The sequence below is a fragment of the Helianthus annuus genome, chromosome 2 (assembly GCF_002127325.2).
Source record: "Helianthus annuus cultivar XRQ/B chromosome 2, HanXRQr2.0-SUNRISE, whole genome shotgun sequence".
Taxonomy (NCBI): Eukaryota; Viridiplantae; Streptophyta; class Magnoliopsida; order Asterales; family Asteraceae; genus Helianthus; species Helianthus annuus.
Window position 1 is genome coordinate 122,109,129 of NC_035434.2, and position 22,278 is coordinate 122,131,406.

Here is a 22,278-nt window from a genome sequence, read left to right on the forward strand (position 1 = left end):
TCCTCGACATATTTATACTTGTAATCATCTTGTTTATTAATGTCAAAGGACTCTAACTCCTCTTCAAAATCAAAGGGAGTTTCAGGGTGTACATCTTTCAGACTTTCTCTATACGCATCTAAGTTCAAATACAATGGCTCATAGTGTTCAACAATCTGATTCTGATCTGACTCCCCCTTTCCATCAGACTCATCATTTTCTTCATTCACAGTGTCATCCATCAGATCATCAACAACCTTATCATTAGAAGCATCAGACACTCTAACTCCTGTACCTCCAGTAGCATCATCGTCATCATCATCTTGTGAACCATGACTGCTAGCTGAGAAAATAAAATCATCTTTATCATCTTCCTTTTCACCCTCTTCCTCTTCATCATCCTCTTCTTCCGAACTAGCACCAATTAACTCATGTAAAGACGTTGGCTCTTCAAACAAACCCGAAATAGCAGAAATTGGTTGAGGATTTTCCACTTCCATAACAGGAATTATATCAAGCGTTGGAACAGCTGAACTTCCTTCCAAACCTTTGCCCTTATCTTTCATTTGTCGATCAATTTCAGCCTGTCGTTGAGCACGGGCTTCAACAATACGAATTTCTTCATACTTTTCTTCAACAGAAGATCCCAACATACTTTCTACAACTTTATGAAGCATATATAATTCATGATCCTTCGCATTTTTAGCTTCATTCAATTCTTTGTGCTTTAACTCGAAATATTCATTCTGAGCATCTCGTCTACTCTTCTCTTCCTCCAATTCAGACACCCGTACTTTCAGAATATCAATTTCAGCTTGATCAATCTCACACTTCTTTTCTAACTCCTCAACCCTCTTCACAAGCACCTTTTCTCTATCTCCAGCTTTCTTGTTTTCAGCTTTCAATCTTTGATTTTCAGCAATTACCTTCTCCATCTTCTGTTCTAGCTTCACTACATCAGAATTATTTGCAAAATCAAAGCCGCCAATATCAAGAAGATTGTCGTGTGGAGAAAACAGACCCTTACTAGTAAACTCAGGTTGTTGTACTTGGGATAACGGAGGTGTACCAAAAAGATCATGTGATGAATACATGGAATGTTGTGGAGGAGTAGTTTGAAGAATAGGTGGTGTTGTATGTTGTGGTGGTGTGGATTGATGAATAGGTGTTATTGTATGTTGTGGTGTAGGAAGTCTGGGTGGAGATAAGTGTGGTGGTGAAGGTTGATTTGGAGATTGTGGTGGTGTTGGTTGACGAGGAGGTGATTTATGTATAGGGGATTGAGGAGGTGTAGGTTGGTGTGAATGTGTTGGTTTAGAAGGAGGTCTATTCATGATCTTTTGAGGACGTTTAGTCATCCTATCATTTGATGTACTCTTCTTTCGACCACCTGCTTTCTTTGTAACTCTTGAAGAAGCTTCATGTTCAGGTGAAGGCACATACAATTCATCTTCTTTCTCTGCTCTCTTTCTCTTTTTCAACAATTTTTCTTTCTCCAACTCCTCTCTTATACGTTTCTCACTTTCTCGTGGATCTACCATCTCAAATTCAGATGAACTAGATGAACTAGTTGTGTCTTTATCCACATCATCACCTTCTAAATCATCCACTAACTTATCTTTTTCTTTATCAACATCTGCCACAATTTCTGATCCTGTTTCAAATACATCAGTATTAAGCATAAAATCTTCACCAGTAGTCGCCTCTTGTTCCTTTTCCGCATTATCAGCAGGAATATCATCTTCAGGTTCATCAACCAAAATTGTTTGAACCTTTTTCTTTTGTTTCTTCTTTGGTTGGGGCGATGAACCTTCGCCTTCAGCTACCGGAGTCGCAAGTCTACGTCTTCGGCCTGATTCTTTTACATACCATACATTCTTCGTAGGTTTAAAACCTTGAATGATTTTCAGTTCAACAATATACATTGCTTCCTTCTTTTCTGCTTCATTCCTCCATTCTTGATGATTCACCGGATCAGGATCAGCATAATTTGCATCTAACAACAACCCAAAGTTCTTCACTACCAATTCTGGCTCTGGATGGTGAGGATGATATTGTACCAAGTTTTTCAATGAAATATTAGACATATGCGCTAGAACTAGAAGATCATTCTGAATGTGTCTATTAATATCTGGATACGCACGGTCTATCATCATCTGAACGAAACGAGGATACCTCCAGACTCTAGCTTTTGATGTTATATTTTCCACCATGTAGTAAAACACGATATGTGAAAAATTGAATTTTTTGTTCAGCACCAAAGCAGTCAACATATTCATCTGGTAGTCTCTCATCTGATCATAACTTCCCTTCGTATGACTTAGGGAAATTAGAATACAATGTATCAAGAATTTGAAAGACTTCTGGAACATTGATTTCAAATAATTTCCTGTATTCAGTGTGCTTCTATAACCCAATCTCAGCATACAACCCTTAACCATCCTCTCTGGGAATCTAGTCGGATAGTCAGCTTCATCAGGAAAACTCATCACTTCTCTAACCAGTTCCTCTGTCACCAAAATAGTCTTTGTCTCCCCATTCACCTCCACTTCAGCAGAAATCACTTTGTTATCTTCGTCATACAATGCACTTTTCCAGAATCTTTCAATGTGTGAACGATATATCGGCCTCTGCTCTGTCATGGCTTTCTTAACTGGAATCCGATCCATGTAACTCAAAATACTACTAAACTCAGACAGCAATGGACATTTTTCTACATCCAAATCTACACAGCTATTATGAACTGGATCAAACAGCACATTTGTAGAAGCCTGCATACACACAAACAACAACACTTAGAAAAAAATTTCAAGTTTACAATCTTGACCAGAAAAGCGATCCAGAACTCACCACAAAAGCGATCTAGACAAATAATGATTATAAAAGCGAGTCACACCATATGATACCACAAGAACGATTCCAAAATTTAGAAACTTATGAGCGATCCACTTATGATGACTAAAAAGCGGTCCCCAAAATGAAATGATCACAAAAGCGATCCACCCCTAGTCATATAAGCGGTTCAGCTCATGAGGTCCCTTAAAAGCGATTCACAATCAGTACAAATGAACAGATTGAACATGATACACATAAGCGATTCACAGAATATGTTCCTATGAGCGATTCAAACAGATTTGTCTATAAAAGCGATCCTCAAATCATACACCTATAAAAATGACTTTGACCCAGAAATTGATTCTATAAACATATTCTACACTAAATTCCGATCCTAAGGGTATCTTTTATCTTTTACAATTCGATCTAAAACACTCTAGATCTACAGTTTAAGCTAACAGACAACCGACATCGCATCATTCACTCAAATTGAACCAATCTAAGAACATCATCATGATCAATATTAACAGAATAACAAAAACCCTCTATCAACTCATGCAAATATGATCTTTTCAGACATTAAATCATGATTCGTTTAAACAGACATGTCGTCAGATAGAAAACAAGATCTTAGGACGGAAATTAAACAGATACATACCTTTCCCATGATTCTATAGTTGATATCCTATCAAAAACACAAAGAATCTGAGCTCAAATCAACTGGAAAGCTTGAAAAACACTTGGATCGCCTCAGAGACACAAACACGTATGAGCGGTTCACAAATGACAGAATAAGCGGTTCAGGAACTTATATATGAAGTGGGAACCGCTTATTTGTCCAGTTCTTTGGAGCGATCCTCATACACAACTTGCCACATGAGCGGTTCACGCTATGTCATAAAAGCGGTTCACAATTTAATTTTTTTAAGAAATTGTATTCTTTTTAAACATATTATCAAATTCAATTGCCCATGTTTGCACCCAGTTGACCAGGTCCAAATTAATGACCTTGTTCAACTGTTTTGACCTACCAAGTCCAAATTAATGGCCCTGGTTGATTGAAATTATGAAGTGATTTGTCGTTTAGATAAAAAGTAAGTTCAAATTAATGAACTTTTTGAAATTTCACCCACTTTTACACAAAATTTCTTCACAAACATCATACCAGATCTTGTTGCAATCACAGCTTACCCAAACCTCATCAAATACCGACATGTTCAGCACACAAGCTTTGAACTTCCAATCCCCAGTATCAGTTGTCGAAACTAAAATGAGAAAAGAAAATCTTTTTGGGTTTAAAACTGTACAAACAAAAATATATACACACACTATTTTTTCGAGCGTGTTAAGGGATCATATCAGCTTCTGACAGAACACAAGCACCGTTAAGCTTATTTCATTTTAAACATTTAAGCAATTCGCGTTAATTGTCGGTATATTGGTCCATTTTAAATTCTCACAGAATTTTCAAACTGTTCGGGATACGTTAGTAATGTTTTAGAGACTTAAACATCAACGTGTGTTCCCACCTCAGTATATACTCCCATATCCGGATCCCAGTATTCAGTCTTACAGGTGAATATACCACAACTGATATCTGTTAGGGGGTAAATGCGAAACCGTGAGAGCTCAGGTCAGAACTTCCGTTCAGCAGAGAGATGACGGCTCGACTTTTCGGTGGGTCCCCTTTAGAGGATCTTTTGCATTTCAACAGCAGCGACTATCAATTTTATTGTTTCATCAGCATGCTGAGGGTGAAGCTTATGTTTCAAAGCTTTTTGCATAAAGTATTATCCGGGGACTAGGTCAGTATTTCCATACAGCAGAAGTCCCGGGATAATACCCCAGATATCACCGAGTATAAAGACCTAGTATCTCAGAATACGGGACCTTTCAAACAGGATTTCAGGGGTTACCTATATATCCTGGAGGTGTTCCCCACGAAAACGCAAGTTAAATTTAGTTTATATCCCAAACTGATCTACTAATTTTGTAAGAACCTACCGGCACATCTTTAGCGAGACTGCTTAATTGCATTTTTCATTACATATCTTTAGCGTACTATGCCTGTCTAGCTGATGTACTATCATTTCCCCTATACTACACAGCTTTTTTTTGCATTTTTTAATGTTTTTGGATTTTTTATGATTTTATCATGTTTTTGTACTTTTCTGCGAATATCTCCCCCTAAAACTAAAACATATTTTTGTGTTTTTGTTTTATAAAGAAAAGCAGGAAATACAACTGTACAAACAAAAGTTGACAACATGATACGGTTCAAGTCAGATCGCCGCCCAGCTCGGCTTCACACTCTATAACCCTCCCAGATTGCAGATTTTTTAATCCATTTAACTTCAAAAGATAATAAAATCTCTTTTTATCAAACGGTTTCGTGTAAAAATCAGCTTTCTGATCATCGGTGCTCACATGTTCAAACCGTATTAGTTTCTTTTCATAACAGTCTCGAATAAAATGGTGACGGATTTCTATGTGTTTTGTTTTTGAGTGGTGAACCGGATTTTTCGTGACACTTATGGCCGCTTCATTGTCCACAAATATTGGAGTATCCAAGAATTGCAGGCCGAAATCGCGCATTTGCTGTTGAATCCAGAGAATCTGAGAACAACAGCTAGAGGCTGAGACATACTCAGCCTCACATGTAGAAAGCGCGACTGCAGTTTGCTTCTTGCACTGCCAGGTAACAAGCCGTGTTCCGAAGAACTGGCACCCAGCAGTGGTGGACTTGGCGTTCTGTTTGCAACTACCGAAATCTGAATCAGCAAATCCAGATAATGTAAAATCACCCGAGCGAGGATACCACAAGCCGATGCTTGGGCAACCCTTCAAATACCGTAGAATTCGCTTGACGATTGTCAAGTGTGATTGTTTCGGGTTCGACTGGTATCGTGCACACAAGCATGTCAGGTACATGATGTCGGGCCTGGAAGCTGTAAGATACATCAACGAGCCGATGATTGATCTGTATAATGTTTCATCCAGCTTTACACCTTGCTCATCCGGACATATACCGTGATTCTGTGCCAGGGGGTTTGACGCAGGACTGCAATCTGTCATGTCGAACTTTTCCAGCACGTCCTTTACATATTTCGATTGATGAGTGAAAATTCCGTCGGGTAATTGTTCAACTTGTAACCCAAGGAAGAATTTCATCTCCCCCATCGAACTCATCTCAAATTTCTTCTTCATCACAACTTCAAACTCTTTGCATAACTCGTCATTGGTGGAACCAAAGATGATATCATCGACATAGATCTGCACAATCAGCAAGTGGCCAGCTACTTCTTTTGTGAACAAGGTGCTATCTACTGTTCCTCTTGTGAACCCGTTGTCCAGCAAGTAGGTTGATAGTGTCTCATACCAAGCTCTCGGGGCCTGGTGAAGACCATATATTGCTTTATCCAGTAGATACACCTTGTCTTTGTTTAGCGGATCTGCAAACCCCGGTGGTTGCCCCACATAAACTTCTTCACGAATCTTTCCATACAGGAATGCCGATTTGACGTCAAGTTGATAGACTTTGAAACCTTTCCATGATGCAAAGGCTAGGAAGATGCGAATTGCTTCGAGTCTCGCAACTGGCGCATAAACCTCTTCATAGTCTATCCCTTCCTGTTGGCTGAATCCCTGAACCACTAACCGTGCCTTGTTCCTTACCACGACGCCTCGATCATCTCTTTTGCACTTAAACACCCATTTTGTTTTTATCAGCTTTTGGTCCTTCGGCAGATCTACTAATCTCCAGACGCCCAATTTTTCAAATTGTAGCAGTTCTTCCTGCATAGCATTCACCCAGCTGTCCTCGGTCAATGCTTCTTTGTAAGTCCTGGGCTCGATCTGCGAAATAAAACATTTATAAGAAACTTCTTTTTGCATATCAGCTATATCAGAATAAAAACAAGTAAGTGCACTATCAATTTGGTGTCTCGTCTTAACACCACTCTGTAGGTCGCCAATAATCTGTTCTGATGGATGGTAAGACAGTGTTCTCGGCATCACAGTATCTGGCACCACAACTTCCGATTCCAGATTTGAAATATCAGGATCAACGATTTGATCAACAGTCTCCTCTGCAGTCTCATTTGGTTCCTCGTCATAGGTAGGAGCGGGTTCCTCCTCTGAGTCGTCAGAAACATCAAATGACGGAGCTGGTTCCTCTGGTTCCTCTGGCGGGATGTGAACGGTTCCACTCGGTCCTGCTTCATCATCGTGAGTACCCACAGTGGGCGTAGGAACTTCTAGCGGGCTAGACTCTGGCTCTTGTGACTGACTCTGTTGATACAGGTACATGAGAGCAATTTCCTCCTCACTCGGCTCGGACGGTAGATGAAACGATTCCCAGAGTTTATCATAGTCAAAAAGGAATCTTTGTCCGGGAAGTTGTTGTGCTTGTTTATCAACAAGATTCGTTATAAAGCAGAAGATAAAGATCAAGCTCAACAGTTCCAGCGTCTAGTATCTCTGTGCTTTCAAAAAGGAATCAATTCCGAAAGCAAGTGGAAGTCGTCTTGGTGGGCATTGGATGAAAAGATGAAGAAGAAAGCTAAACGTGACCGTGAACGGGAAAATCGTAGGATAGAAGAGAAAAGAGGAAAGTTTTTGATGAAACAACAGGAAGAAGAGAAGGCAGAGAAGCGAAAGCGTGAAAAGATCAGAGTTGCTTTAAGCAGGAAGCCTAAAGGGCACGAAGAGATCTTCAAAGCAGCTATCTGAAGACCAACATTTTAGACAAAGACTGCGGCTTTATCCAAGGGGGAGTTTGTTGGTGCATAGTGTTTAAAGCCTGCGTCTTTGTAAAGTATATTCATATATATGGTCTAGATAGGTTGTTTTTGTAATAGAACAGGGGTTTTTATGTAATTATGTGATAGTTATAGGTCTGGACCGCTTATGAGACAACTGTCCACATAAGCGAACCAGGCTGGATCGCTTATGTGGTCATGTCACATAAGCGGTTCAGTTTTCCTATAAATACCCTGTTTGTCAAGTCATTTGGTACGGTTGCCTTGTATTGTATGTCGAAGTGCTGACTCTTTGTCAATCGTTGCTGAATGAAGTAAAAGTATTAAAGTGAAGATCTATCTGTTTTCTACTCATTTCTGTACCGTACACCTTAGTATCATGCTTAAACGTGTTTCCGCCACGTTTTCAGCAGGCTCTAGCTTAGATTGACTCCTCAGTGAGATCATACACGATCCTACAAGAGCCGCCAAGAATGAAGCAGCTTGAGGATAACAAAGAGCAATCTAGAGCTCTTGCTGTGATTCACGACGATGAAGGTTTCGACTGGAGCGACTTGTTACCTGAGGAGGATGTGGTTGGATATGCTTTCATGGCAAAATCTGCTGAACCTGTTCCTTTTAAAGACAACAGAAATGAAGAACAGAAGTATGCCTACAGAAAGATGATAGCCCAGAACAAAATGATCAGATTATCCGGTATCTATCTTGAAGCAAAAAGAGCAAGGAGATGGGATCCAGACAGTGAATGTTACCTTGACCCCATGGGAAACATTGCCATTGATCATAACACTCTTGATCTTGAAACCATAATTAAAGAAATGGCTGAAGAAGATGAGTATTGGCAAAGGAAATGGTGGGGAAGCGGAGAAGAGAAGAAGAGAAAGAAAAGGAAGAGAAAGAGAAAGAAAAAGAAGAAAAGCCAAAGAAGGTTGATAATGGAATCATTGACATGACACAGAAGTTGAATGCTGAAAATTTGGGAAAGATGGCTGACAAGGTGCTGGCTGCTAAGGCACTTGAGGTAGATTCTAAATCCGTCTCTGAGTCTAAAAGCCAGGTCAGTTCAAACGCGTCAACGACTGAGTCAGGTAAGAAAGTCAATGGTGATGTTGACTGCCAAAATTGCATCAAAGAATGCAAAGTTTGTAGTACAATCACCTATCTCAATGGTAAGAAGGTTGATGATCTGACTGTAAGAGTCAGAAGTGTTGAGGATCAGATCCTTGACCGTGATAAAATGTTGAAAGTTTCAACTGACATATTAAGAGAATTAACTAACAAAATTGAAAATGATAAAATTGATCAAGAAAAAGTTAAAAACGAAAATGAAAGGTTAGTTCTTGAAAATCGTCAGATCACAGAAAAATTTAAGAAGCTCAAAAGCACAGTTAAAGATAATGATGAAAGAAACGGTAAGACATATAAGGAAAATGTTCATCTGTCAACAGTGCTTCGGTTAAAAGAAGAATTAATCAATCAACAACTGGATGAAATTGCAAAGTTGAAGCTTAAATTTCAAGAAGCTGAAATTGAAAATGAGCGAATCCAGTTGAAGCTAAAAAGTTACAACTCCGCAAGCTTTGTTTTGCAACACATTATTCCAAAACCCATAGGCAAAAACAAAGATGGCGAAGATGTCTTTTCGGATGGAACCGGGGTGGGTTTTCATCAAGTTCCACCACCAGTTCTAGACAATTATTCGTAAAAGCAATCTGGGTTGGTTAATCTTGAAGATGAAAATGAAGTGAAACTTCCTGATTCAATTGATGTTACATTTTCTTCATCATCATCTGATGATAGTGTTCAGACAGAGATTGTTAAAAGCACAGCTGAAAGTGTTTTGATGTCTGAAAGTGATTCAGCTGAAAATGATGGATGTTTCTTGGACAAATACATTCCGAAACAAAAGTCCAAAAACAACTTAAATGATGAACCTACTCTTGTCATGTACAAGATGTCGGGTTCTGATGATGAACCTACTCTGGAGAATGTAAATGTTTCCAAGTTGACAAATGTGTTTAAAATGGTTGAAATTGATGTGTCTGAAGTGAAAAGTTTAAAACAAACAAAAAGGCAAATGAATTTTGAGAAAGATAAAGCTTACTACAAGAAGCCTGTGATTCCACCGCGTTTTTATAACAACAATCGAAACAATTGGTCGGGCGGTTATCAGGGTGGTAAGAGGTTTCAAAAGAGAAATGTTCAAAACAAGAAGTTCGTTGAGAAGAAAGTGTTTGTGAACAGTTCAAGCTCACTTTCTGATGAAGAGGCAAAGATTTTTTCGAAAACAAATGAAGAATTCTTTGAGAAGAAAGTCTCATAGCCTCAGTCTGAAGGCACGAGCCGAGTAGTTGGTACTCGAACATGCTTCAGATGTAATCAAGTTGGACATATTGCACGAAATTGTACCAACTTGAAGCCTAAGACTGAAGTTGTGAAGATTCAGAAAAAGAAAGTTGATGCTAAGGGCAACGCTCCTTTGATTGTTGAGAAAAAGATTTTGAAAAATGAAAACATCAAAGTCAAAACTGAACCTGCTAAAAATTTGGTAACTAAAAACGACAAGTTTTACAAGCGGGTTGCGTCACCTCAACAAACATGGAAGCCGAAAGTTGTGGAAAAGAAAACAAGTGCTCCAAAACCAAAGGTTTCTGAGATGGAAAAACAATCATTTTCTACCACACCGGTAAAGATGAATGTTACTTTTGGATTATTATGTGAAACTTGAGAAAGAAATGCAAAAATCTGAAAAGAAAGATGTTCAAAAGAAAGACCAACCATCTGGTCAACCTCAAAAAGACGAGTTTTTCTTATATAAAAAGGTTGAGGTTGTGTCTGAAGAAAGCCTAAAAATGAACGACTAAAATTTTTCGCCACTTTACACTATAAAATCTCACATTCCAATTGAGTTACCTAAGTCAAAACATGCTTAGGTAGCTTCCAAATCTAACTAAGCGTTTGTGGTTTGTGCTGGAGCTTCCTTGTTGATAATCGCGAAGCATGAATCAGCATCTTTATTGAAATGTGTTTTTAAATCAATTTGTGATATGTGCAGGATCTTACGAGAGCAGTTTCACGCTAGATTATGGATAGTGGAGCTTCTCGACACATGACAGGGAAGACTGCATTGTTGTATGATGTTAGAAATTTCAATTGAGGGTATGTAGGATTCGCAGGTAATCAAGGTGGTAGGATTATTGGTGAAGGAACGTTGTCCAATGGGATAGTGACATTTGAAAGAGTTAACTACATTGCTGAGCTGGAGAACAATCTGCTGAGTATCTCACAGATATGTGACAGGATGTATACCACTCACTTCACAGACAAAGAATGTTTGATCTTGAATCCAGGATTTGTTATCCCTGAGGAATGGATTATCATGAGGGCACCAAGAGTAAATGATCTGTACGTGTTGGACATGAGCGTAGCTACTACAACCACGGGTCAAGCTCATTGTTTGTGTCCAGAGCAACGGAAAAGGAATCAAGATTGTGGCACCGCAAGATGGGGCATATACATCTTAGAAAAATGAATCACTTGGTGCACAATGATTTGGTTACTGGAATTCATGTAAGAGGTTTTCATCTGGAAGGGGAGTGCATTAGCTGCATCAAAGGCAAGCAGAAGAAAAAGTCACATCCTAAAAAGAAAGTCAATTCAGTCTCAAAACCTCTGGAGAGACTTCACATGGATTTGTATGGTCCTGTGAATGTCAAAAATATTACAAGAGATGTCTACTGTCTTGTGGTTACTGATGATTATTCCAGATTTTCGTGGGTATCATTTTTGAAGTCGAAAGATGAGACGTTTGACAGTTTGATGGCGTTGTTCAAAAAGATTGAAAACCTGTACCAAAGGCGTATCAAAAGAATTAGAAGTGATAATGGTACTGAGTTCAAGAACAACAAGATGGAAGAATTTTGTGATGAAAGAGGTATACTGCATGAGTTTAGTGCTCCGTACACTCCGCAGCAGAATGGAGTTGCAGAACGTAAAAACATGACGCTAATCGAGACGGCCAGAACAATGCTTGCTGATTCAAAGCTACCAATAAATTTTTGTGCAGAAGCATTTTCCGCCGCATGCTATACGCTCAACAAAGTTCTCATTGTCAAGAAATTCAACAAAACATGCTTTGAGTTGATCAATAACCGCAAACCGAATCTGAAGTATCTTGAACCGTTCGGGTCACCCTGTACAGTTCTAGAGCCTTTTGGAATGTTTGGTCCATAGAATATTGAAGGGATATTCATTGGTTATTAAAGTCCATTACGACGTGTCTTCGTCCCAAGCTTGAAGCGGATTATTGAAGCTCCAAATGTTGAATGTCAAGGTTATTCAATGCCGCCGCAGAATCCTGGAGATTCATGGCGTTATCATTACGACAAGTTGTGGGATTCGTTTGACATGATGGAAGAACAAGAAGAAGAAGAAGATTTCTTTGATGAGTTGGATATTTTGCGAGAGTATGAGTTATCGCAGGAAAGGTTCCCAGCCGAGTATTCAATGCGACCACGACAAACTTCGAACGACGATGAAGCAGGTCCTAGCAATGCTGGTGAACATGATGATGTCCAACAAGATGAAGTTGCTCAAGATAATCAGACGGTTGCGAATGATAATCAAGAATCTGAGAACATGCCCGTATTTGATCATGGCGATTCAGATTCTGAGGGGGAGCAAATTCAGCTTTCAAGTCAAACAAACCCAGTCAGTGAACATGGTGCAAATCAGAATGTTACTAATCTGGAAGGCGAAGTAGACGTTCCAGGCGAAGCAATGCCACAAACTCTTTCATACCATCCAGAGGAGCTGATCATAGGAGAACTACAGTCAGGCGTTCGCACTAGACGTCAAATTGACCAAGGCCTTACATGTTTTTATTCTAAAGTAGCGCCTTTACAAACTGAATTTTCATTAAGTTGTTTTATTTCGCAGATCGAACCACGAACATATAAAGAGGCGCTAACTGAAGATTCTTGGGTCAATGCTATGCAAGATGAATTGAGTCAGTTTGAGAAGTTAGGAGTGTGGAAGCTGGTAGATTTACCTGAAGGTCACAGGAAGATCAACACCAAATGGGTGTTCAAGTGTAAGAGAGATGATCGAGGAGTAGTTGTGCGAAACAAGGCTCGACTCGTAGTCCAGGGATTTAGTCAACAGGAGGGGATAGATTTCACTGAAGTGTATGCTCCTGTAGCTCGACTAGAAGCGATCAGAATCTTCCTGGAATTTGCATCATGGAAAATTTTCAAAGTATATCAGCTAGATGTAAAATCAGCGTTTCTCTAAGGAAAGGTAAAAGAGGAGGTATATGTCGGACAACCGCCGGGCTTCACCAATCCAATCCACAAAAACAAGGTTTATTTGCTGGACAAAGCACTGTATGCTTTACACCAGGCCCCGAGAGCTTGGTACGAGACTTTGTCTCAACACCTACTAGCCAACAGTTTTATCCGAGGGAAAGTGGATGCCACTCTTTTCACCAAAGAGGTCGACGGACATCTTCTGATAGTGCAGATATACGTGGACGACATAATATTTGGGTCAACAAATGAAAAACTGTGCAAAGATTTTGAATCAGTTATGAAGCAAAAGTTCGAAATGTCATCGATGGGGGAGATGAAGTTCTTCTTGGGATTACAACTTGATCAACTACCTGAGGGAATTTTCATTCACCAGACGAAGCACGTTCATGATATTCTAGTGAAATTTGGGATGCCAGGTTCTACTCCGGAGTCAACCCCCACTAGCGACGAATCATGGGATACACCCAGATCTCACCGGAGACAGGGTTGATGAGATGCTTTATCGTTCCATGATCGGTTCGTTGATGTATTTAACTGCTTCAAGACCCGATATCATGTATCCAACGTGCCTCGCAGCAAGATTTCAATCTAACCCGAGAGCTTCGCATATGATTATTGTGAAGAGGATATTACGCTACCTGAAGGGAACTCCAACATTGGAATTGTGGTATCCAAGAAAAGGCGATTTCACGCTCGAAGGGTATTCCGATTCGGATTTCGGATGCTGTAAAGTCAATGCAAAGTCAACAACAGCGGGTTGTCTGTTCTTTGAACCTCGTTTGGTCACCTGGCAGTGCAAAACGCAAACCTCTATGGCTCTATCCACATGTGAAGCAGAGTATGTTTCTGCTAGCAGTTGCTGCTCTCAGATCTTGTGGATCCAGCAACAGATGCGCGACTAGGGTTTGCAATTTCTAAACACCCCTATATTTGTTGATAATGAGGCCGTTATAAACATAACGAAAAATCCATTACATCACGCTAAAACTAAACATATAGAAATTCGACATCACTTCATCCGAGATTGCTTCGAGAAGAAGTTGATACGAATTAATAAAATCCACACTGACAATCAGAAAGCTGATTTACATACCAAAGCTTTTGACAAAACGCGTTTTAAATTCCTTTTAAAACTAAATGGTATGAAGCTTCTCTCGGTGTCGGATGGCATTATTGGCATTGATGAAGGTACTGTTGTGGATGACGATGAGAAACAATCTGCAATGGTTTGTCGATTTTTTACTTGTTTTGGTATTTAGGGGAGTAGATATATTTTTCAGAAAATACAAAAACAGTAAAAAATTCAAAAATCCAAAAACAATATAAAACTGAAAAAGAGCTTGTGTGAAAAAGGGAAAATGATAGTACATCGGTTTGACAGTTTCTGTACGCTAAAGATTTGTAAAGTTTAAAGCGTTAAACAGTCTCACTGATGATGTGTCGATAGGTTTTTACACATTTAGTAGGTTTGTTCGGGATATAAACTTGAAATTCAAACTTGCTTATTTCGTGGGGAACACTACTTGGATATATAGGTAACCCCTGAAATCTCGTTTGAAAGGTCCCTCTTTCTGAAATACTAGGTCTTTATACTCAGTGATATCTGGGGTATTATTCCGGGACTTCTGCTGAATGGAAGTTCTGACCTAGTCCCCGAATAATACTTTCCGCATTGCTTGAAACATAGCATCGCCCTCAGCAAATTGATGAAACAATAAAATTGATAATCATTGTTGTTGTAAAAAAGATCCTCTAAAGGGGACACACCGAAAAGATGAAGCCGTCATCTCTCTGCGTATACGGAAGTATCGACCTGAGCTCTCATGGCCCTCGCATTTAACCCCTTACAGATATCATCTGTGGTATACTCACCTATAAGACTGAATATTGGGATTCTGGATACAGGAGTATATTCAAGTGGTGGGACACATGAATGAGTTTAAGTTCTTTATTCACTTAATTCGTATCCTGAACAGATTGAAAATTGTGTGAGAATTTAAAGTGGACCGGTATATCGACAATCTACGTGAATTGTTTAATTCTGAGTATGAAATTAAAAGCTTAACGGTACTTGTGACTGGTCTGATAACTGATATGATTCCATAACACGCTCACCAAAAATATGTTTGTAAATAGTTTATTTTCATTCTGCAATTTAAATTTCTGTATTTCATTTCTAGTTTAGAAACTTTATTAAAAATCCAAAAATATTTTTCATTTCTGTTTTATTTTCCAACAAACCAGAGTAGAAAGTTGATTGTCTGAATCTCGAAGTTGAAAGCAGATGCAGGAAGTTTCTGGACTGGAGGATGATGAGAGCTTATCTTGATAAAATCTGATTGTTGAAAAGACAAAAGCAAGTTCATTAATTTGAAACTTGTTATTTTCAGAAAATTGTTTGAGAATTGTTGAACTAAATCAGTTTGATTTGTCTGAAATCAACCAAGGTCATTAAGTTGGACTTGGTAGATTAATTGAGTAATCAGGGTCATTAACTTGGACCTGAATACTTAAGTGGATCTCTAAAACTGATAGATATTGAGAGTTGTTGTTGAAAATATATAGATTGTAATGTTATATGTTTGAGAAACAGGTTGTGGATTTCAAAATCCCCACGGCATCAAAATGACAAAATTTGAACCAGAATTCAAGCCCCAGCATACCGAGAAGGGGAGTCTGTGAAAGGGGGAATAAGAATTCTGGATCAACAGTCAAAGGGGAGCTTGCAGATTGAAGAAAGAAAGAGGATGAGATCGTGAACCTGTGTAGAAAGTGTTTTTTACATGAGAAGACAAAGTTGGAAAGAGACCAAGACTGAAGACTCGACGCCGAAGACTTCGTCAACATCCAAAGGGGAGTCTGTTGGTGCACTGAATGTCTGTTTACTACGTCTTAATCGAGTCTTAGGTCTAGATAGGTTGAATTAGGGTTGGAAAACAAGTTTAGTGGATATATCATGTAATTCCGCTTGAAATGACATGTTTGTCATTTCAAGCGAAATCAGGTAAACTTGTGATTCCGCTCCAAAATGTAATGTAGTGATTCCGCTCGACATTAACTTAGGTATTCCGCTTGAGTTGTTTCAAGCGGAATCAGGAGCCCTATATATAGGTGTACATTCATTTCAGTTGAATAGTCTGGAGCGGAATCAGGTCATGTTGTAAGAGTCGAGGTGCTGACAAAATTTAGTCAGAATTCATTGTAAAGACTCGGAAAAGCAATAGAAAGAAAGTTAAAAGGATACAAGCTGTTTTTGACATTGTTTACTTTGATTCAATGTCAAAAACACGGAAGCTTGTATCTGGAAAGGCAGATAACTATCCTAAAGGAGCTTGTATCCGGAAAGGCAGGTGACGATCCCAAAAGCACGGAAGCTTGACGAAAGGGGAGCCTGAAGAAAGAGTCTACCGAGAGGGAGAGCAACTGAGTCCGAAAACAGATCCACGGGGATTCTGTTCGAAAAAGAGAAAGACAAGACGCTACGAGATTGACTGCGGCAATATCCAAGGGGGAGTCGGTTAGTGCAGTAATGTCTATCGCCTTCGTCAATCCGAGCCGTAGGGAGAAACTGAAGATAACGAGTCTTTATAGTGTTATATCTAGTCAAAAGGCAAGGTGGCAATCTTGTAATTAATGAGAAGTTTCATTAAAAGCCTTGGCTTATAAATAGGGAGTTATAGTGTTAGGTTTAAGACTTTTGCTCATTTTGGGAATTAGAGAGCTAATCTTAGAGAGAGAAAGTCTAGAGAGAGAAAATTCTCTCATGTGATTCTCGGCACTTTGTACTCGTCATAATCAATTGAATCACGTTTATAGTACGTTCTTGTGTGTTTTGTTACACACGTTCACGGATTCCGCACGTCGAACGTGTTGTTACGCAATCGTTTGGTGTCAAAACCGATCCTACATACTTGTCCGAAGTAACGAATTGCATTGTGGTCCGTGACATGCGTTGATAGCAATTGGCACCTAAACTTCGTGATAGAAATCCGTTAATAACATATTCAAGTGAATCAAATTTAAAACGTGTATAATCCTTGGATTGCAATTACCAAACCGGGTATGAGCCTTGTTTTCTTTATCTTGTTTAAACAATCAATTACATTTCTTGCATTTGCTAATTCCTAGTAGATAATCAATCCAATCAATTCAGTTAATTTTGTTCAACATCTTTTCAACAAACAAAAACCATAAAAATATTCTAGTAAGCTTCATAAGTTGTGACATTTGTTTAAATTCATTCATGTCCAATCGCAAACCACATACTCTTCGTGGTTCGACCCCTTGCTACCACTAGCTATCGTTAAGGGTAATTAGGGCTTATAAATCTTATCTTTGACTGGAGCGCGACACTCCGATCACTCTACATGTGTTTTATTGAGTTTAACATAGGAAGAATGGTGTTTTACGTATGTTGTTTTAAGGTGTTAATTTTTTAATGACTATATCTAAATGATTATATGTTTTGATGTTGAGCATATATATCATCTAAATGTTTTTTTATTTTTATTTTTGCAGATGTTAGGATCACATAATTTGGCTAAAGATAGAACTCCACAAACAACTGAACGAGTTGCCAAGAAACCTAAAGTCTACAGACCAAGATCGGCTATGTGGAATGATTTTGAAAAGTACAAAGATGAAAATGGTGTTGAAAGAGCAAGATGTATGCATTGTAATAATAAGTACAAGTGTCCATCAAGTCAAGGTACCTCCAGTCTTAGCATACATTTAACCAAATGCGCCCCGTACCTAGCTAAAAAATCTAGTGGACAAACACAAATTGCATTTGGGGCGGAAAATAAAATAACCGCTTGGAAATTTGATAAAAAACCATTAGGAAGGGTCTAGCCTATATGATAATACATGATGAATTACCGTTTAGTTTTGTGGAAAGAAAGGGTTTTAGGTATTTCATGAGCCTATGTCAACCACAATTTAAAGTGCCATCTAGAACCACAATTACACAAGACATATACAATATGTTTCAAGAAGAAAAACAAAAGTCCGTGATTTTATAAAAAAATAATGTCGGGAGGATTTGTTTGACAACAGACACATGGACTCTTAGCGAACAATCTTGTTACATGTGTCTCACTGCGCACTTCATAGATAACGAGTGGAAGTTAAGGAGCAAAGTCTTGACCTTTTTGTCCTCAAGAGGATCACCTGGTGTTGACATTGGGAAAGCAGTTGAAAAATGTTTACAAGAATGGGAAACTAAAAACATTTTAACAGTTTCAGTTGATAATGCTAGTGCTAATGATGTTGCAATAGATTTTTTGAAAAGGGTTTTCCGAAATTCCACCAAGTGTCTTTTAAATGCTAAATGGACACACATCAGATGTGTTACACATATTATAAACCTGATGGTTCAGGATGGGGTTAAAAAGGTTAATAAGTCGGTTGAAACACCCTTCTAGGATTGACAAATTCAACAATTTCGCTAAGCTTGTTAATGCCAATACAGAGAAACACCTACTTTTAGACGTAGCAACTAGATGGAACTCCACATACCTTATGTTGGAGGTTGCACAATATTATGAGAAAACATTTGAGAGATATGATATTGAGGAGTCTGTCTTTAGAACCGAACTTGAAAAAACGGGTCATGAGGAACTTAAACCTAAAGATTGGCAAAGTGTTAGAGATTTGTGCCATTTTTTGAAACCGTTTTTTTGATATGACTAAGAGGGTCTTAGGGACACATTATGTAACATCAAATTCATGCATAGATGAGATCTACGAAATTCGTACCATATTAGATGAGGCTATTGGCAATGAGACTCTTTGTCAGATTACAATGGCAATGAATGCAAAGTTTTAGAAATATTTTGGCAACATAGAGAAGATTAACTTACTGTTATACTTTGCTCTAGTTTTAGACCCAAGGAACAAAACGCACTACTTGAATTTACTTTTTATTGATCATTATGGAATAGAGTTGTCAAAGCAGAATTTCAAACTTGTTATGGATTCTATCAAAAGAATTATATAATGAGTACATTAGAATTCATTCCCACGCTTCTAATACAACTATTGAGTCTTCAGATTCAGTAGTATTAGGTAAACGGAAAAAACCTGAAGATATGACACAAAAACCACATTTAAGAAACAAACTAACGGAACAGATGCAAGCACAGACAGTTGAACCGGTTGGTGAATTAGAAAAAATTTTAAGCAAAGCTTTTGAAAACGATTCAGAGAACTTCAGTCTATTAGAATGGTGTAAAGTTAATAGCCCGAGATTACCGATTCTGTCCTTAATGGCTAGGGACTTGTTCGCCATTCCAGTGTCAATGGCGGCGTCTGAGTCTGTTTATAGCACGAGCGGGAGAGTTTTGGACCCGTATAGGAGTTCTATGACTCCTAGGATTGTTGAGAGTTTAGTCTGCACCCAAGACTGGATTCAGGATGGTTCTACTTCGATCCCGGGTCTCTTTGCTGAAGAAGATCGGGATATAATCCAAGAAATGGATAAAGGTATGTTTTTTTATTAATTAGCTTAGTAATTCTTATTCGTTTTATAACACGGAACATTGCTAATGCTTATTTTAACTGAATTTTATTTACTATAGCACTGGATGCAGAGGATTATACATGATGTTTATCAAATTGTCAACCGTGAAGAGTGAAGAAGAATATCAAACTTATTCTAATAGCTTTTTTTTATTGATACGTTTTGGTTTTAACAATTGGTTGATACAATTTGGGATTGTGGTTTTGTTTTATTTCATAACTAACTTTTAAACTATTCTTGATAGCTTTTTAGTTCCAATCATTTAAGAAAAGCTTGTTTAATAACTATACGGTTACATTGGAAATGATAATTGAAAAAGTAAATATAACATATAATGTATGGAATTAAACATGTTACAATTAATAATTTGTTTCTAATTAAAAGACTGGATGCATTTTACAATTTATAATCTGTATTAAATTACTATAGAAGAGTTGTTTTATAAAATTGTTTTTGTAGTGTTCGCTAATAACTAATATTGATATTTTAAATTTTAGAAGGTTGTATTTATTTGTTAACCTAGTTCATTTTTTAACCCAAAACCCGATCTAACCTAACCCGTTCTAACCCAAACCATTTAACCCGAACACCAAAGAAACCGAACCTAGAAAGGTTTGGTTATCCGGTTAAATATTTAGTTTTGAAAACCCGAAAAATCCGAACCGAAAAACCCGAAACCCGATTAAAAAACCCGAAGAACACCCCTACCTGGAAGTTAAGGAAAGGGGCCTTAAAGCCCCTTGTCCTACGTGAAAGTGACGTGGCGTGATAAAACCCCTACGGGCTTTATCCCACACCCTCCAGTCTAATCATCATACACCACCACCACCACTATACAACACCTCCTCACCTGCAACCATACACCACCACCATCATCAGAGCAGACATACATGAATACAGTCAGATCAGTTAGCGGTGGAGGTGGTTGTGGCAAATAGCAGCGACGGTTTAGGGTTTTTTCGGGGTGTCATGACAGTGGTGGTTCAGGGGTGATAGGATGGTGGTGAAGCCATCGGGTGGTGGCGGCGGTTGGTGTTAGGATGTTGTGGTGTAGTTGTTCGGATCTGCTATGTCCTTCGTTTTTGCTTATAATTTCTGGAAATTGTTGAATTAGGTTTGTGATTTGTGAGTTTTTGGTGAAATTCGTGTCACCGGTGGATTTGGGGTTGTTACAGTGGCGTACGGATTTGGGGACGTTTCCGTGTTTTGTCTACTAATTGTGGTGGCAGATGTGGTGGTGCGGATGGTTGTGGTATAGTGGGGATGATGGGGTGTTCGAGGTGGTGCACTGGTGGTGGCGAGATTAGAGGTGGTGCACTGGTGGTGGTTTTGTGATGGTGGTAGATGAGAGAGAAGTTGTGTGTAGCTGTGTGTTTATATTATAATATTATATATTTGATTTATTTTTATACATATTATAATTACTTTAGGCTTTAAAGACTTGTTCCTTGTATATATATATATATATATATGCATAGAAGACTTGTACTTTGTGTGTAAATGACTAAATTTCCTAATAGTTAACAGACTTGGTGGATGGTGTTAAAAAATAGAACTGAGAACGTTTTGAAACTCAGAATGTTAAACATTTTGATTTGAACTCAAGTGATTAAAACACGAGAGACTTAGAAAATAATTCTCACTTTAAAAAATAGAGATCTAACAACACTAAATGTTCTTTTCCAACCTACTGTATGAAGATTCCTTCAACCCAGTTTGAGAAAAATGGATCTGATGTTAAACATTTTTAACCACTTCCTTTTGATTTTTTAACAAGCAACACATGAACCTGGGTTAACTTATTCATTAACTAACTTATGCTATTACATGTGATACTATTTTCAAGTCTGCAGAAAACTCATTTTGATCTGGTTGGAGTAAAACTCGTATGAGATTCAACACTGTATAATTAGATTAGCATATGCTGGATACTCAAAAACGATTTCTATCCTCCTAAAATTCTTTCTAAAAGCTCTTGTGTAGTCAATTAACAATCACTTGTAATTAAGAAGATGGGATCGGTACTTAAAAGAACATCTGGATACCAAATTGGTTGCATATTATTTATACATATATCAAGAGTAAATTACTTTTCAAGTCCTGGTGATTTATTGATGTAATAGAGTAGAAGTAAATGTTGTCATTCAAAAACACTTGAGATATTAATATTAATACTCGACGGGTGATACTGGTGCATGTATCTAAATTAGTGTAATCCTACTCCTTCCTTACATATAAAATTAAATAGGAAATCGTTATGACTGTTGATATAGATAAACAAAACTAAATAAGAAATCGTTATGCCTGTTGATGTAAATAAATTGGGATTTTTATTGTCTTCATTTATATGATATACATAATCTCAAATACAAAACATTTCATTATGAGATTTCGACTGAACAAGTCGGGTTAGATTTGGTCATCAACGGTCACAAAGGATTCAGAGAGGTATAAACGATTAACCGATAACTTGATTAGCTAAAATATTTTTTATTATTCGATGATAAATATTAAATGTGTATCAAGTGTGAGATATAACGACCCAAAACCCCCTAACCGACATATATATTTATACGAACACATAGGAACGGTTATTACTTCATGCTTTAGGCATGCATAAACCTAATATCATATTAATGAATATATGTCTAAACATAACATATGAGACTTAAGATATATATAAATATACATGAGTTGATTGACTTGGACAAGTTGCCACGACAAACACAAGCCTTTAGACGCATACACAATTAGGTGATAAGACACGAAAATTAAGACATGAAACTTGGAGATATACACATAATTACATGTACCATGCCAAAAAAATTTATTAAAAATTGGGACATCTCGCTACAGAGCGCGGGTGTTACCCACT